This window comes from Brassica napus, chromosome C5 (assembly GCF_020379485.1).
Source record: "Brassica napus cultivar Da-Ae chromosome C5, Da-Ae, whole genome shotgun sequence".
Lineage (NCBI taxonomy): Eukaryota > Viridiplantae > Streptophyta > Magnoliopsida > Brassicales > Brassicaceae > Brassica > Brassica napus.
The window spans coordinates 51,997,287-52,017,249 of NC_063448.1; positions in this window are offsets into that span (position 1 = coordinate 51,997,287).

A 19,963-nucleotide genomic window follows, 5' to 3' on the forward strand; every position below is an offset into this window, starting at 1 on the left:
CGAGGAGTTTCCACAGATGGTTCACCAAGAAGTCTCAGCCACTCAGCAAGATGACACCCAGCAGAATGACTGGAGTGAGCTTAAGGCACCTAAAGTGGAGCTTAAACCTCTACCCCATGGTGTAAGGTATGCATTCCTTGGTCCTAATGAAACTTATCCTGTCATTGTGAGTAGTGAACTTACTGAAACTGAGCTATCTGAACTTTTGAAAACGCTTAAAAGATTTAGAAAGGCAATAGGTTACTCACTGGATGACATCAAGGGAATATCACCCTCTTTGTGCATGCATAGGATACATCTTGAGGATGAATCAATGACTTCTATCGAGCATCAAAGAAGGTTAAACCCTAACCTGAAGGATGTTGTAAAGAAAGAGATTCTTAAACTCTTAGATGCTGGTGTTATTTACCCTATCTCAGATTCTAAATGGGTATCACCTGTGCATGTTGTACCAAAGAAAGGTGGTATCACTGTGATTAAAAATGACAAGGATGAATTGATACCAACAAGAACCATCACAGGTCATAGAATGTGCATTGATTACCGAAAACTAAACTCCGCATCTAGAAAGGATCATTTCCCATTACCATTTATTGATCAGATGCTTGAGAGACTTGCAAATCACCCATTCTACTGCTTTCTTGATGGGTACTCAGGATTTTTCCAAATCCCCATACACCCCAATGATCAAGAGAAAACGACATTCACATGTCCCTATGGTACCTTTGCATATCGAAGGATGCCATTTGGTCTATGTAATGCTCCAGCCACCTTTCAAAGGTGCATGATGTCAATTTTCTCTGATCTGATTGAGGATGTTGTGGAGGTATTTATGGATGATTTCTCTGTCTACGGATCTTCGTTTTCTGCTTGTTTGTCAAACTTGTGCAGGGTCCTACAGAGATGTGAAGACACCAACCTTGTGCTGAATTGGGAGAAGTGTCACTTCATGGTCAAGGAAGGGATTGTGCTGGGACACAAGATTTCAGAGAAGGGATTGAAGTGGATAAAGCCAAGATCGATGTTATGGTTGGTTTGCCCCCACCAAAGACAGTGAAAGACATCCGGAGTTTTCTTGGTCATGCTGGGTTCTACAGGAGGTTCATCAAGGACTTCTCCATGATCACTAGACCTTTGACCAGGCTGCTGTGCAAGGAAGCCACCTTCAGTTTTGATGTGGAATGTCTACAAGCTTTCAAGAAGCTGAAAGGTGAACTCATTAGTGCTCCAATTGTCCAGCCACCTGATTGGGATCTCCCTTTTGAGATCATGTGTGACGCTAGTGACTATGCTGTGGGAGCTGTTTTGGGGCAGAAGAAAGATGGCAAAACCCATGTGATCTACTATGCCAGCCAAACCCTCAATGATGCTCAGATACGGTATGCCACAACAGAGAAGGAGATGCTGGCAATTGTTTTTGCCTTTGAGAAATTCAGGAGCTACTTGGTTGGGTCTAAAGTCATTGTCTACACAGATCATGCTGCCTTGAGACACCTTTTGGCCAAGAAGGATGCAAAACCCAGGCTTTTGAGGTGGATCCTTTTGCTTCAAGAGTTTGATATGGAGATTAAAGACAAGCCCGGAGTTGAGAATGGTGTAGCTGATCATTTGTCCAGGTTGAGGGTAGAGTCTGGTATTCCTATTGACGAAGGACTTCCTGAGGAGCAGATCATGGCTATTGAAGCAGTGATAGCAGTTTGTGAGACTGGTAGGAAGCTGGAAGAAGTCAAAGCAACAGAAGAGAAGGAACCTTGGTATGCTGATTTGGTGAACTACCTAGCCACAGGAAGAGAACCTTTGAATCTTGTGGGCTATGCCAAGAAGAAGTTCTACAAGGATGTGAAGAGATACTACTGGGATGAACCCTATCTCTACATTCTCTGCAAGGATCAGCTTTATAGAAGAGTGGTTGCAAATGAGGAGATTGATGGGATCCTTACACAGTGTCATGGATCATCTTATGGAGGCCACTTTGCCACCTTCAAGACAGTTGCGAAAGTATTACAAGCTGGATTCTGGTGGCCACATATGTTCAAGGATACACAAGACTTTGTCTCAAAGTGTGATTCTTGCCAAAGAAGAGGAAACATCACAAAGAGGAATGAGATGCCTCAGAATCCAATCCTTGAAGTTGAAGTGTTTGATGTGTGGGGTATTGACTTCATGGGACCATTTCCATCATCTTTTGGAAACAAATACATCCTTGTGGCTGTCGATTATGTCTCCAAATGGGTGGAAGCTATTGCAAGCCCCACCAATGATGCTAGAGTTGTAACCAAGATGTTCAAGAGTAACATTTTTCCAAGGTTTGGAGTCCCAAGAGTTGTGATCAGTGACGGAGGTTCTCACTTCATTAACAAACTGCTTGAGGGACTTCTCAAGAAGAATGGTGTGAAGCACAAGGTGGCAACCCCTTATCACCCCCAAACAAGTGGTCAAGTTGAGATTTCTAACAGGGAGATCAAGTCTATCTTGGAGAAGATTGTGGGGATCACAAGGAAGGACTGGTCCAATAAGCTCGATGATGCACTTTGGGCTTATAGGACAGCGTACAAGACACCACTGGGCACCACACCTTTCAACCTAGTGTATGGGAAAGCTTGCCATCTGCAAGTGGAGCTTGAGTACAAGGCACTATGGGTAATAAAGGTGCTGAACTTTGACATCAAGAGTGCCAAGGAGAAAAGGATTTTTCAGCTACATGAGCTTGATGAGATAAGAATGGATGCTTTTGAGAACTCAAAGATCTACAAGGAGAAGACTAAAGCTTTCCATGACAAGAATATCCTGAAGAGAGAGTTTAAGGAAGGAGATCAAGTTCTTCTCTACAACTCTAGGCTGAAGCTATTTCCAAGAAAGCTTAAGTCAAGGTGGTCAGGTCCTTTCAAAGTCAAAGAGGTTAGGCCATATGGAGCAATAGTTTTGTGGAGTACTGACGGAAGAGACTTCACAGTCAATGGGCAAAGGGTTAAGCTCTACATGGCTACTGCACCAGAGGAAGATGGAGTTTCAACTCCACTGTCTGACCCTACCCCGGCCTAATCCAAAAGAGGCAAAGTCAAGCTAGAGACTTAAAACAAGCTCACTTGGGAGGAAGTCCCATGCGTATCCTTGTATATATTGCATTGGTATTTTCATTTTCATCTTAAAAAAAAAAAAAAAAAAAAAAAAAAAAAAAAAAAAATTCGTGCGTGGGAGCGACCTCTCAGAGCGACACTTCGAAGTCGCTCCAGCTGGGAGCGACGTTACGGGAGCGACAGCTCGAGGTCGCTCGGCTTAAAGACGTTTTGTGCTCCAAAAAGGCTCTCGGAGCGACCTCTCAGAGCGAGCACATGAAGTCGCTCCAGCTCCAGAGCGAGGTTCGAGAGCGACACTCCAGAGTCGCTCGCGTTTTCGTCGTCACGGAGCTCAAAAACTGGCTCGGAGCGACCTCTCAGAGCGAGCACATGAAGTCGTTCCAGCTCCAGAGCGAGGTTTGAGAGCGACACTCCAGAGTCGCTCGCGTTTTCGTCGAATCACGACGTGAGAGAAGGACTCGGGAGCGACCTCTCGCAGTGACACCCTCACGTCGCTCCCGAGTCGGTCCAGGTAAGTTTTCTGACTCTAAACCCCGGTTTACTTCAAGTAAACCGACCCTAACCACCCTAGACCGAACCGGACGACCCTAAGCCTACCCCCAGCCCCCGCGAATCCATCTCTATCACTCTCCCCTCATCTCACAAACTCTCAAACTCTCTCACACCAAAAATCCCAAAACTTTCTCAATTCTCACCCAAATTGACTAGTTCTTGTTTCTAATCCAAGCTTTCGCCCCTGTAGCCTATTCCTCACCACCCATTCACCATTTCTTTTCATCCAAAGCAAGGTATTGAGTTTTAAAATTTAAATTCGTAGGTCCATGAACCCTAGGATTTAAAAATCGAAATTTGGTCATTTTCTTGCTAGATTGTGGTGAAATAGACTAGGGAAAGCTTATCTATCAAGTTGGGTTGTCGAATAAACGGTGAAATTGAGTTTAATTTGCACTTTGGCAAAATTAGGGTTCATGGATTTGGGGGTTTTCGAATTTGACCTTACTTGGGTGTATCTGTGAGTGAACTAGATGCGTTAAGGTGTAACAAGAGTGAAAATCGTTGCATTGCGTTGAACTTGAGTTTAAATTGATAATTCATTTGTTAAGTTCACTTTTGCAAATTCTCATTTGCAAAATCTTGCCCTTCTTTACTTCCATCTACTTATCCCTTTTCAAGTTTTTAATTTTTCAGGTGAAAATGGTTAAGAAGACAAAGGGAAAGTTGGAAGCTGAGAGACAGGAAGCTGAAAGACAAGAGTTTGCACTAAGAGGAAAAACTTTGCCCTGCGAGCCAACTGACTCAGGGACGCAGAAGACTGTTCGACAGCAGACTTTGGCTGCAAGAAAATCGAAAGAACAGGAGAAGAGGGCAGGGAAGAGTGTAGCAGTTCCCATCCATGAGGAAAGTGAAACTGAGAGTGCTGATGAGCAGGCACCTACGAAGAAAGCCAAGCTGTCCAAAGGCAAAGGGGTTGCGGTTGATCGAGATAGGGCGAAAACTCCGTCTGTGGAGGAGCTGTATGATCATTTGAAGAATGAGGTCACTTGGACTCCAACCAGGTTCGCCGACGTTGATCTGCTGAAAAAGTTGGGTCTTGACTCTGACATTGAAGAGATGCTAGGACATTTGAAGATGCCAAAACTCCTCACCATGGCATATCCTTTCTACAAGGATGTCACTTGTCAGTTCTTATCTTCTCTTGCGGTCACTTACCACGACACCGAGCATGTGAGGCAAGGGTGGGGCAAAATCAGTTTCAAGGTCAATGGACGAGCATACACCATGAACTTCAAGGACATTGGGAGAGTCATGGGGTTCCAAGACCTAGAAGACCACTCCCTACCCAAGTGTGAGAACCTTCCCACGGAGCTTTGGAAGTTGATCACTGGAAACAAACACACTACCGGGGCTGACAAGAATTCACACATCCGACACCCCTCCGTACGTTACCTCCACAGGATGCTAGTCCATGCATTCTACCCACGGAAGCAAGCTGGTACGGTTACTGAGGAGGACATGCGACTGCTCTGTCCGGCTATCCGTCCCTACGCCCAACCTGGAGTTTTACCCCTTCCCAGCACCGACATCTATGCTACCTTCGGGATGGTCAGTTTCTTTGTGGGTCGTCTCCAGCACTACAGAGACTGGGCGTGGTCCACCACTGACTCGCGCCCAAAGATGGGGATAGGTGGAATGATCACACCACTGCTCCAATTTCTGAATGTTTCCTTGGGAAAGGACGCAGTGGGACCGAAGTTCATTGATAGCACCTACTTGAGGATTGCTACCTATTTTAGTGGGATGTATGGGGAGGACTACGTCTACCACTACTATTTGCAGGGCAAGCCAGTCGAAGTGGTTCTTCCAAACCGGAACCTGACGAGTTTAGAGATACCTGGAGCTATTAGCTTCAACATATCCCAGGAGTACTTTCTTGGAGAACATGGGCCTCTCGATCCAGTTAATGCTGCTCCATCAAGGAGAAGAAGTGTTCATACGCGACATGACTCGCCTGTTTCAGACCCCTCTGAGCATATCTATGGACCTCCGCGCTACTACTTCAAGCCACATGACAGAGTTCTTCCCCCTGGAGCTCTTCGTGATGCTCATGACCACATTAGTCGCCTTCAGAGGTGGAACAAGGCTCAGGACAGAACGATAGAAAAGCTGAAGGATAAGTGCAAGGCGCTAAGCAAGACGGTAAAGAAGCAGGCAAAGACTTCAGCCAAATTCATGAAGAAAGTAGCTGATGTCTTAACCAGGGGGGGGATAGCTGGATGTAGCTCAGCAGACTTCGCTTTCGTGAACACCTCGAACCCCCAGCCTCCACCTCCGCCTGATGCTCTTGGCTTCCCCCTCACTGCTGCGCAGCTTCAGCGTAAGAGGAGAAACCCACCCACTCAACCTTCCGCTTCCGGTAACAAGTCCCCATCCCTCGCTTCTTCTGATAGTAAGGACGAGATTGACGAGGTTGAGAGCCAGCCATGGTATGGAGGCTCCGGTTCAGCATCCGGTGGTTACTATACCACCTTCCCGCCTGACGACGACGATGCTGGGGCATCAGCCCCCACCTACTATCCATAGGAGGTACTTCTTTCTCTCCCTTGTATATACTATTCCCTTTTTGCATATTAGTTTTCATTTCGGTATCTCTCTCTTTACTTGACAACACAGAGACTGTGTAACTCAAGTTTGGGGGAGGTACCAAGCATTTGATCATGTTTGCTTCGATGTTGTTTCATCAGTCATGCATTGCACACCTATTTACATATAAAAAAACAAAAAAAAAAAAAAAATTCATTTAGTTTGCATCATTTTGCATTTCTAGGAGAGTCTAGGGCATATAGGTTGCATTCACTTGCACTGGGAGCAATGATTTTAAATGCCTTATAAAGAACACTACGTTTCACCTGAAAAGCTATGCACCTCTCGAAAAGACTTGTATGTTTCGTGCCTTGAAAACTCTTCTTGAAACTTGTTGATTGCTGAAACCTACTCTTTGAAGCCAACTACAACCCTATTTGAACTAAACGAACTTAATGCTTCTTGCTTAGGGTCCCTTGTGTACTGAGTCATGGCTATACACACTTGAGTTGTCACATCTTTTATGCCAATCTTTTGACAAACTCTAGTGGTAGACCACTCCCAAAAACCTTTCCCTCCTTTTAAACTTTCATTGTTTGATGAGTGAGGCCTTCTTAGGAAAGTCTTACATTTGCATAATGTTGAGAGTATCGGGAACGACAATGCTTGATCTTCATTTTTGCTAGATTAGGCACATCATTGTCTAGCCATAGATGGGGGTGAGTGTTGTAAAGTTTGATTTGGGAGTTTGAGAAAATGGAAAGAAAAGAGTGAACTCTTGTGCTTAATTGGCTAGTCTTCATGGGATAAGTAGAGAAACTTCTAGCTCAGTTTATGAAAAGTCTTGGCCCCCGAAAAAAAAAAAAAAAAAAAAAAAATTAGAAAGAAAGGGGGCTAGCAAAACTGTTTAGAGCTAAGTTTTGTTTTGAAGTTGAGAAAAATCCTTATGAGATTTCAAAGAAAAGAGTTTTGTTGTGCAAGGTGTTCTTGAGATCTTTTGGTGAGAGATGTGAGTTGGGCTTGACATTTGGGAAAAATTGTGTAATTGTACGTTTGGGAAAATGGTAGAACAATGGAGATTGAGCATTGTATGCATGAGTTGGTCCCTTTCTTAGATATATTATGTGCAATGTCAAGGCTACTTGTTTCGAGAGTAAACCACCGTAAAGATTTTATGTTTCGAACCTTTTGAATCACTTGAATAAAAGCCTTCCCTTACCCAAATGACTTGGACCGACTGACCATTTGCAAGAATTCACTAGATGTTTTGTGCTTAATGAATGTGAGAGTTGGTTGATTTGAATATGTGGATGCTTGATGATGAGTGTAGGGACAAAAGGAGTTGAGATAGGCCTAGAGAAGCTAGAGTGTAATAAGAGAGTGTGCTAATCGTGTTTGCTAGTTGTGTTTCTTTTGGCTATGAGCTCCCACCTTCAAACCTCTCTCCCTATGAGTTCTAGAAAGTTCACTTGTGGACAAGTAAAGAACAAGTTTGGGGGAGTTGATATCTTGCATATTTCTAATGTTTTATCCATTCACCCATGTGCATTTTGATCATATAGATTAGGATTTAGCCATGTTTAGGTTGCATTTTGCATGCATGAGTCCTTATCAGGTATTGGAGTGCCACATGGAGTTCTTGGAGACATTTGGGTGCAATTGGAGTCCCAAAGAAGTGTTTAAAGTGATTATTGGGCGAGCACCTTACCGGAGCGACCAGTCCGGAGCGATTCCGTCAAGTCACTCTGATCTCCCTATCAGAGCGACCTTACCAGAGCGACAGGGAAGAGTCGCTCGCATTTTGATCACCCGGAGACGCGAGAACGAGTCCGGAGCGACCTCTCGCAGCGACACAGCGAGGTCGCTCCGAAGCACGGAGCGACTACTCGGAGCGACAAGCGGAGGTCGCTCGCGTTTTGATCACTCGGAAACGCGAGAACGAGTCCGGAGCGACCTCTCGCAGCGACACAGCGAGGTCGCTCCCGAAGCACGGAGCGACTACTCGGAGCGACGAGCGGAGGTCGCTCGCGTTTGCATCACTCGGAAACGCGAGAACGAGTCCGGAGCGACCTCTCGCAGCGACACAGCGAGGTCGCTCCCGAAGCACGGAGCGACGAGCGGAGGTCGCTCCGCGTCTTGTTTCTGCTCGAACTTATGATTTCTCAAGGGCCTTTTGGTCATTTCATGATGCACGTTTTTATTTTCTAAACCTATGTTTTAATACTCTGTAAGCCACCAGAAGGGGATCCATCTTTGTTCTTAGGAAAAACCACCAAAAACATTTGGAAAGTCATCTCTTGAATCAATTGATCAGTTTTGTTATTGAAATTCTGTGTTCTTATATCTATTTTCTTTGTGTTTCTCTACATGATTAATCTGAAATCCAACATGGGTTGAAGAGGAATCATGGAGATTAGTGAGTAATCCCCCTTTGAATTCATGGGTTAGGGAGATTAAGGGTGATTAGGTTAGAGCTAAGATGTTTTAGTGTAGATCATTCATATTTCCTTGCTAGCAGAGTGAACCTAATGCATCTTCTGAGTTGGCCACTCAGTTGTTGATCCTTAGGCATTTCTCACCCGAAAGGTGTTCGAGGAAATGCCCGAGACAACTCTTCCTAGCTTTTAGCATACTTTGCCAAAGACATTTGTTGTTAGAGGTGCTAAGATAGCCATTGGACTTGCTAGTTATGATTACTTTCATATTATTCAACCAAAGACATTTGATGCTTGGATTGTATTAGTAAATGAACATTCATCTAGACATAGAGTTTGTTTAGGATTGTGTCTAAGCTTAAGGTTGATAGTTTGATTGATCGTTTGCCATCCTTAGTTCGAAACTTGATCACCCGAGGTCTAATCCCTATACCCATGAATTCTCTTTTCCCATAGTTAAGAAAGTATCATTTAGTTATTCCTTTTAGTTATTTGTAGTTTAAAAACCCTTTTTAAAACCATTGGTTGCACTTAGATTAAGTGATTACTTGCATTCTCGGTGCTTTCTCATCTCTCAGAACTGGTTCGACAATCATTTATACTACAACATTTGTCTTAGGAGCCTTGAAAACTCCTAACATCATACTAAAGGTCAAAGAGGTTTGAAACTTTTGTTGTCTCCATTTCTCCAGAGAAAATTGATTTTATAATGGTTAGTCCACTAATTTATGGAGTATATGAAGTTTTACTAAATTAATTTATAAAAACAATTGAACGATGTTCATTTACCATGAAATAAAGTTTAGGATACATTAATACAAATTTAAAATATGGCTAGAAAATTTAAAACAACACTAAAGATTATAGACTTTAGTATATAAGTATATAAAGTATTTATCAAAAACTCAATATTTTCGTAAAGGTGTTAACACATAAATTATAAAAAATATTCAAAAAATACGACAATATTGTTTTAATGCATAGTTGCATCATGCACTAACATATGATGATGTTCAAAGAGATTTGGAGCCTTTGTTGTCTCCGTTTTTCAAGAAAATAGTGATTTTATAGTGGTTATTTCATCGATTTAAGGAGTATTATGAAGTTTTACTAAATTAATTGATGAAAAAATTATAACGATTCCCATATACCATGAAAGAAAGGTTAAAATACATTAATTCAAATGTGGAATGTGGTTAGAAATTTTAAAATAGCACTAAAGATTATAGGCTTCAGTATATAAAATATTTACAAAAAACTCAATATTTTCGTAGGGGTTGTTTGTTAACACATAGATTTTGAGAAAATTTCAAAAAATATGACAATATTGTTTTAATGCATAGTTGCATCCTGCACTAACATATGATGATGTTCAAAGAGGTTTGGAGCCTTTGTTGTCTCTATTTTTCAAGAGAATGGCTATTTAATTGTGGTTATTCCACCGATTTATGGAGTATTGTGAAGTTTTACTAAATTAATTGATAAAAAATTAAAAAGATTTCCATGCATCACAAAAGATAGTTTAACATACATTAATACAAATGTAGAATGTGGTTAAATTTTTTAAAACAACACTAAAAAGTATATGTTTCAGTATATAGTGCATTTAACGTAAACTCAATATATTTGTAGCAATTTATACATAGATTTGAGGAAAAATTCAAAAAATATGAAAATATTTTTTAATGGATAATTGCATTCTGCACTAACATATGATGATGTATAAAGAGGCTTGGAACATTTGTTGTCTCTATTTTTCAAGAGAATATCGATTTTATAGTGGTTATTCTACTGATTTAGATAGTCTTATGAAGTTTTTCTAATTAATAGATAAAATAATTTACAATGATTCTCATATACCATGAAAGAGAGTTTAACATACATTAATACAAATTTAGAATGTCATTAGAAAATTTAGAACAACAATAAAAAATATAAGCTTCAGTATATAGAGCGTTTAACGTAAAACTCAATATTTTTGTAGGGGTTAACACATAGATTTTGAGAAAAGTTCAAAAAATATGACAATATTGCTTTAATACATAGCTGCCTCATGTACTAATATATGATGATGGTCAAAGACGTTTGGAACCTTTGTTGTCTCCATTCTTCTAGAGAATAACGATATTATAATAAATAGTCCATTAATTTAGGGAGTGTATGAAGTTTTACTAAATTAATTTATAAAACAATTGAACGATGCTCATTTACCATGAAAGAGAGTTTAGCATACATTAATACAAATGTAAAATATGGTTAGAATTTTAAAACAACACTAAATATTATAGGCTTCAGTATATAAAGTATTTACCAAAAACTCAATATTTTCGTAAGGGTTAACACATAGATTTTGAGAAAATTTCAAAAAATACGACAATATTGTTTTAATGCATAGTTGCATCCTGCACTAACATATGATGATGTTCAAAGAGGTTTGGAGCATTTGTTGTCTCCGTTTCTCCAGAAAATAGTGATTTTGTAACGGTTACTTCATCGATTTAGAGAGTATTATGAAGTATTACTAAATTAATTGATAAAAAATTATAACGATTCTCATGTACCATCAAAAAGAGCTTAAAATATATTAATATAAATGTGGAATGTGGTGAGAAATTTTAAAACAACAATAAAGATTATAGGCATCAATATATAAAACATTTACCAAAAACTCAATATTTTTGTAGGGGTTAACACATAGATTTTGAGAAATTTTCGAAAAAATACGAAAATATTATTTTAATGCACAGTTACATCTTGCACTAACATATGATGATGTTCAAAGAGGTTTGGAGCCTTTGATGTCTATGTTTTTCAAGAAAATCGTGATTTTATAGTGGTTATTCCATCGATTTAGGGAGTATTATGAAGTTTTACTAAATTAATTGATAAAAAAATTATAACGATTCCCATATACCATGAAAAAGAGCTTAAATACATTAATACAAATGTAGAATGTGGTTAGAAATTTTAAAGCAATACTAAAGATTATAGGCTTCAGTATATAAAACATTTACCAAAAACTCAATATTTTCATAGAGGTTAACACATAGATTTTTAGAAAATTTCAAAAAATATGACAACATTGTTTTAATGCATAGTTGCATCGTGAACTGTCATATGATGATGTTCAAAGAGGCTTGAAGCTTTTTTGTCTTTATTTTTCAAGTGAATAGCGATTTAACATTGGTTATTCCATCGATTTAGGGAGTATTATGAATTTTACTAAATTAATTGATAAAAAATATAACAATTTCCATATACCATTAAAGAACGTTTAACATACATTAATACAAATTTAGAATGTCGTTAAAAAATTTAGAACAACAATAAAAATATATGCTTTTGAATATAGAGTGTTTAACGTAAAACTCAATATTTTCGTAAGGGTTAGTTAACACATAGATTTTGAGAAAAAATCAAAAAATATAAATATTGCTTTAATACATAGTTGCCTCCTGTAATAATATATGATGATGTCAAAGAGGTTTGGAACACTACTTGTCTCCGTTTATTTAGATAATAGCGATTTTATACTGGTTAGTCCACTAATTTAGGGAGTATATGAAGTTTTACTAAATTAATTTATAAAAACAATTGAATGTTGCTCATTTAGCATGAAAGAGAGTTTAACATACAGTAATAATACAAATGTAGAATATTGTGAGAAATTTCAAAACAACACTAAAGATTATAGACTTCAGTATATCAAGTATTTACCGAAAACTCAAAATTTTCGTAGGGGTGTTAACACATAGATTTTGAGAAAAATTAAAAAAATATAATAATATTTCTTTAATGCATAATTGTCTCTTGTACTAATATATGATGATATTCAAAGAGGTTTGGAACTTTTTTGTCTCCATTTCTCTAGAGAATAACGATTTTATAACGGTTAGTCCACTAATTTAGTTAGTATATGAAGTTTTACTAAATTAATTTATAAAAACAATTAAACAATGATCATCTATATTATTAAAAGAGAAGTACCCATTTATAAATACCCCAATGATCATCTATATTATTAAAAGAGAAGTATCCATTTAAAAATACCCCTAAATTTTTTAACTTATTTACACTTCCATGCCACTGAGAACTAAATTAAACTACCTATTTTAATGCTTGTCTTTTCCGGTTAAATTAATGAGTTTTCTTTAATCAAATTTAAATTTAATGTCATTAAATGAACCTACCTATTTTAATGCTTGTCTTTTCCAGTTAAATTAATGAGTTTTCCTTAATGAAATTTAAACTTAATGTCATTAAATGAACCTAAAAATACATCATATTTAACGTAGCTTATTACGGACGAGTACGGCCCAATAATGAACTTGAATTTTATTTTTACGAAAACGTGAATCACTTGACTTATGTAATATTTAAAATATATCAACTACAATATAAAAAATGCATATAACCTACCTATACTTTAGTTTGAAATGATCATGCTCAAGTTTTATATAGTCAACTTACATCATGCATCGATAGATGTACAATAGTCAAACCACCTATAGTTTTCGTTTTCTTTATAGGATGTATCAACCAACCAATCATCCCACTGATTTTCTAAGCTTTATAAAAAATCAAATCAATAAATACAAACTCAAAATCCAATATCTTCTACTAATCAAAACATAATATCTTCAAATTCGTATCTTTAATGTACCTATTAAATATAGAAACTGTAACCATAATTACACTAATTATAAGAATAGATTTGATTCCAATCAATTGATCTATTACTTCGGTATTTGATTTGCTTGCAGAAGAGGAAACAAGATATTTAAAATTTATAAGAATATAAAGATATAGAGATTCCAACCAATTGTCTATATTTGCGTATGATTTTCGCATAATAAGCTTCAAATTGAACATTGAAAAAGATAGAGAGATTTTTTTTTAATCTTTTACCGACACAGAACTTAAACAAAACGAATAGTTAAATGTAATTTTTTTTGTTACACTTCCCGGAAAAAAACGGTTGCAACATGGGCTTTCATAATATGGCCTTTTAACATATTAATGTTATCGACATTTAATAATTATCTTGACGAAAAACAAAGACTATAAATAATTTATTATTAACAAAAGTATGAAATTATTTACAATTTGATGACTAATTCATCATCCTTTTTTATATGTTAAATTTTTCATAGAAGTTTAAAAATCATTTTATTTTCTTTAAACATGTATAACTAATTTATAATCTTTTATGCCATACTAAGTCATGATATAATATTTCTTCATATTTTACATTAATAACCATTGTTTTTATATATCGTTTACAATTCTCTAATTACGTCTATTTGTTCAATTTTGTATATGATATCGAATATTCATCATAAATAAATGGTTTAAGATGCCAAAAAAATTATTTACTTGGTGAATATAATACATCAAATATTACAAATACATCACTTAGTTAAATAAATAACCATAAACCGAAAATTTATACCCGCGCATTACCATGAAAGAGAGTGTAGCATACATTAATACAAATGTAGAATCTCCTATATATTAATTGAGGAACATTTGAAAAAATGTAACCTCAAGTTTTTAATATTTAAAAAAGCTCATGCTTAGGTGTCAATCAATTGAGTACTCAATTAATCCTACGTGGCAGCATTAGATTCAATTGGAAAAATAGTTGATCCAAATTCGATATATAAATATATATATATCAATTAATGCGTTTGAATAATAAATATTTGATAATAATTTTTGTATCTTCCATCCTTTTTATTTAATTTTTATATTATTAAAATAAATTAAACAATCATATGAACCATACAATAAAATTTTAGATTTTTTCTAATATGTTATATTTTGAATTTTTAAACGACTATAAATAAAGAAAATGGTTAAAAGTCTCACACTAAAATTTTTATGATCTATAGTTTAAAATTTTTGGTTATAAAATATAAATGATCATAAAACCATATATATGAGTAAAAATTACATTTAATAGATATTCAGATTAATCTGTATAGGGCTTATGAAATGATATAATTATGGTTAAACGGTCAAAGCTCATATTCAACAATTATTAGAATATATATTCCATCCCACGCATGTGCACGGGTAATCACCTAGGAGTTATTAAGTAAAAAGTATTATTTTAGGGGCAGAAAATAAAATATTCCTTAGACTTAAGATAAACACAAATATATTGTTTTGGTGGATAAAAACAATTTTCTTATATGGAGGAAAACACACAAGAATGTGATTTTAGTAAGAAGCTATATTTAACGGTTTGGCGGGCAAACAAAAATTTTGCGATTTTGGCGAGAAAATTTAATTTTACGGTTTTTAGACGAATACACCATTTCTGGTTTTGGCGGGAATCTCAATTTTACAATATTGGAGGGAAAGAAAATTTACGGTTTTGGCGGGAAAACATGATTTGCTGGAAAACAAGATTTTTGCAGTGTGTCAAATACAATTTTTGTGGTTTTGGCGTAGAACTCAATTTTACTCTTTTTACGGGAAAACAAGATTTTGTGGTTTTGGTGGAAATCTCAATTTTACGGATTTGGCGGGAAAAGTGATTTTATGATTTTGGCGGAATAAAAATGATTTTATGATTTTGGCGGAATAAAAATGATTTTGTGGTTTTAGCCGAAAAACTCAATTTGACGGGTTTTGGCGGGAAAACTAAATTTTTGTTTTTGGCGAAAAAACTCAATTTGCGATTTTTGCAGGAAAGCTTGTTTTTTGTCCAAAAGGAGGAAAACTTTATTTTATGGTTTTGGCAGGAAAACACGATTTTGCGGTTTTGGAAGGCAAGTTCAATTATACATTTTGAGGAAAAAAAATTCAATTTTACGGTTTTGGTTGGAAACACGAATTTGCGGTTTTTGGCAAGAAAACATAATTTAGCGGTTCTAACTCAATTTGCAGTTTAGGCGGGAAAATTCAATTTTATGGTCATGATGCGAAAACACAATTTTACAATTTTGGTGGAAAAATCAATTTTGTAATTTCGGTGGGAAAACACAATTTTGTGGTTTTGACAGGAAAACTAAATTTTGTGATTCTTGTGGGAAAACTCAATTTTGAGGTTTTGGCTGGAAAACACGCTTTTGCGGTTTTGGCGAAAAAACATTATTTTGCAGTTTTTGCTGGAATACATGATTTTGCGGATTTGGTGAAAATACGATTTTACGGTTTTGGCAAAAAATGAGATTTAGCGCTTTTGATGGAAAAAATAAATTTATAGTTTTGTTGAAAATTTGGTTTTATGGTTTTGGCAAAAAAAAAAAATTATGATGAAAGTTAAAATTTGGTGTAGTAAATCTGGTTTAGAAATTTGGTTTGGTTATTTTTCCTTTAAATATCTGATTTGAGTTTATGTTTGTTATAGATTTTTATTGGTTTGGTTATGGATAACTCATTATTCATTACAATTCAAACCATTTTTACCCAATCCACTCAGTCCATTAACTCATTTTATCTATTAATCCATTTATGTCCATTAAGATCCATGGTTTGGATTAGTTTGGATTGACCCATTAGTTTTTATCCATTTTGAAATCCCTAGCTATCCTCCTCTCTGATGCGTCTTCACATAAATCGTCGGGTAAATTTATGACTTCATCATTGATACTCAACGTTATTTCTTGAAATTTTGTGTAATTTCTGTACCGTGAGTAACAAAAATTGATGAATGTATTTGTTGAAACCTTGATCACAAGAGAAAATCAAAGGCACAAAGTAGACTATATTTAACCATTCCTGAAAAACTGCCAAACATTTATTATGAACACTCCAGGAGAAATGGGGGATCATGAACGAATAGATGCGTTTGTTCACCTGATTGTCTTTTTTGGCACTGAAAACATGTTTTTTAGTGGTGTGTACTTCAATGTTTTTAATATTATGATTTTTACAGGAAGCAGGTAAGAAATTAATTAAATGCGCTATTAGGATTCTTTCTAAAAAAATGATATTAGGATTTTTTTTCCAAAAATATATTTTTTTCACATTCAGCACTTTTGTTTATTGATTTTAAACTGAACCTATAGAAAAAAATATTATTATTTATTATTTTTTTTGAAACAATCATAACAAAACAAATGTTAGTTTATTTTTTTTTTTTTTTTTTTGACATCATAATAGACTAGAAGCCTATGGGGCCACCGGTTCAGATAGCCAAACCGGAGGTAAAGAATCGACATATAGCATAGCTGAAGGAGAACTCCTCGCACCACGTGCAAGCTTGTCCGCCATTGTGTTTTGGGCCCTTGAGATATATCTGATCGTGAAGTTGGGGAAGAAAGTCTTACTTCGGCAGAATTCTTCCATGTGTGTAGCGAACGCCGGCCATTCTTCAGGTGAGGACACCATCTTCACTAATTGAGAACAATCCGTCACAAATACTACATCTGAGAACTGCAGGGTCTTCATGCACTCCATTGCCCAAATCAGAGCTTCACATTCAGCATGTAAAGGTGATAGGCTACGTCGAAGGTTCATTGCGCCCATCATTACGTCCTCTGAGTTTATCTTTTGGCAATACCAGCCCTGGCCTGTAAAAGCATCATGTTCTCTCCACGCCCCATCAATGTAGCAAACTCGAGAGGACCCCAATGTCTGCCAACTCCCATCTGTCGGTGGAAACCCCTGATTCTCTTGTACCAAGAGTTGGGCTTCAGCCCAAAGTGATCCTTCAACATCCGCTCTGCGCAAAATTTCTTGAGGACTTACAGTCCTATTATTATGAATTTTGTCATTCCTATTTTTCCATATATACCACATAATCCATGGAAAATACTCCGAATCAACATCCGTTGGAAGTCTCCAAAAAAGATGATCCAGACTAGTAAAAACGGAGGAGATGGAAAGATTCCGGGAGGGGAAGGGATTCGAGATAAAGCCCATGTTTGAAGTGCTGGTGGACATTCAAAAATAACGTGATAAATGGATTCCTCTTTTGCCCCACAAATACCACACCGGAGATCACACTCTATACCACGAGCCTTCAGATTTTTGGATACTGGTAGTGTCCCAGATAAAATTTGCCATACAAAGTGTCTTAGTTTCGGAGAACATTTTAGTTTCCAAGAATGCGCCAAAAGGGGTTTAACATTAGGTCCATAACTTAACACTCGTGGACCCCGATCCGGGTATAAGGATTCTGTCCTAAACCCTGATTTGACCGAGTATTTACCAGAGTCCGTAAACGTCCAGCCATATGTATCTGGCCGTTGTGTTCTACTAACTGCTATACCACGAATAATCTTCACATCATCTGGATGAAAATATTCATTCAGGAGATCCTCATTCCAGGAACAATCTATGGGATTTATAAGATCACCCACCATAAGAGACTGACTTAAAATTTGAGACTGAGTTTTTGGTAATGCTGACCTCGGGCGAGGAGCAGGGATCCATGGATCATTCCATACGGATACCGATTGCCCGGTTCCTACTCTTTTGATTAGCCCTTTTTTAACCAGAGGCCTAGCTGAACAGATACTTCTCCATCCATTAGAAGAGGAGTAAGATCTGTGGTCATCCAGAGGATGAGTATTCCGAAAATAACGACCTTTAAAAACTTTGGAAAATAAACACTCCGGTTTATCAATCAATCGCCATAATTGTTTAGCTAACAAAGCCGTATTAAAATCCTGCAGGTCCCTAAAGCTCAAACCCCCGTCATCTTTATGGATGCAGACTTTATCCCAGGAGAACCAATGAATACCTTTTTTATTATTTCCACTACTCCACCAGAAATGAGATAAAGTGCTCGTAATTTTTCTGGTAATCCCTTTGGGGAGCCTGTAACAAGACATCACAAAAGTTGGCATGGGTGACGCAGCTGATTTTATTAAGACCTCCTTACCCCCTTTTGTAAGAAAGCGGACTGTCCAACTATTCACTTTATTGTGTACCCTCTCATTTAGAAACCCAAATATCTGTATTTTTGAACCTCCAAGACTCTCCGGAATCCCCAAATAATTCCCCATTCCCCCAAGATTTGTAATACCTAAGAGATTGTGGATGGCCGTCCTCAGATACACAGGAACCTTATGTCCAAATTGAATCAATGATTTAGAAAAATTAATTTGTTGTCCTGACACCATTTCATAATCTCTGAGTAATTGTAGGATAACACTACATTCCTCCATCGTTGCCTTACAAAAAAATAAACTATCATCCGCAAATAAAAGATGGGAAATTGATGGGCTTGCCCGTGCAATTTTTAGCCCTGTTAATCGTTTTAACCTTTCTTCTTTCCTAATGTTGGCAATAAGGGCTTCTGTACAGAGGATGAATAAATATGGAGATAACGGGTCCCCTTGCCGCAAACCTCTTTCTGGGACTATAAAACCTTTTGGTTGTCCATTTAATAAGACCTTATAACTAACTGATGATATACACTGCATCATCAAAGCCACCCACTCCATAGAAAAACCCATTTTCAGTAGAAGGCGCTGTAAAAAAGACCACTCAACCCTATCATACGCCTTACTCATATCCGTCTTGATCGCTAAAAATTTTCCCTTGCACGAATTATTTGTTCTTAACCCATGGAACATTTCCTGCGCAATGAGAATATTATCCGAAATTAGCCTTCCAGAAACAAATGCCGATTGGGTCTCTGAAATAAGATTTGGTAACAAGCCTTTTAACCTCTGACATAGCACTTTTGAAATAATTTTATATCCAACATTACACAAACTTATCGGTCTAAGTTCAGTCATTCGATTTGGCCTCGCTGTCTTTGGAATAAGACAAATATTTGTCACATTCAGTCTTCCATCAAAACTCCCCGTTCGCAAAAAATCATTGACCATATCAACCACATCTCCCTTTATTATCGACCAGGACTGTTGGTAAAAAAGCGCAGTCATTCCGTCAGGACCTGGTGCTTTTTCCGGCTGCATCATAAATAGTGCAGCCTTGACCTCGTCTTCGGTAGCATCAGCCATTAGCCGGAGATTCTGGGCTTCCGTCACTGAGGTTGGTACCTCTTCCAAAAAACCATCAAACTCAGATGGCAAAGTTGATCGAAACAAATCTGTAAAATACTTAACCGCCACCTCTTCCACTTCCGTCTCTGTGTTCACCCAATTTCCTTCCTCATTATGGAGACCAATAATTCTATTCTGGATGCGCCTTTGTTTTGTCAAAGCATGATAAAATTTTGTATTTCTATCCCCACATGTATGCCATTTAGATCTACATTTTTGCTCCCAATATTGCTCCTCATCACGATACGCCTCTTGCAATTTCCGTGAAACCTCTAAGACCTCTTCATTTGATTTAGAAAAATCGTTCTGAATTTCCTCAAGAGCCTCTTGAAGAGAATTAATTTTCTCTTTCCCATATGGCGGATTCTGTTTCCTCCAGGTTGAGATCTCATGTCTA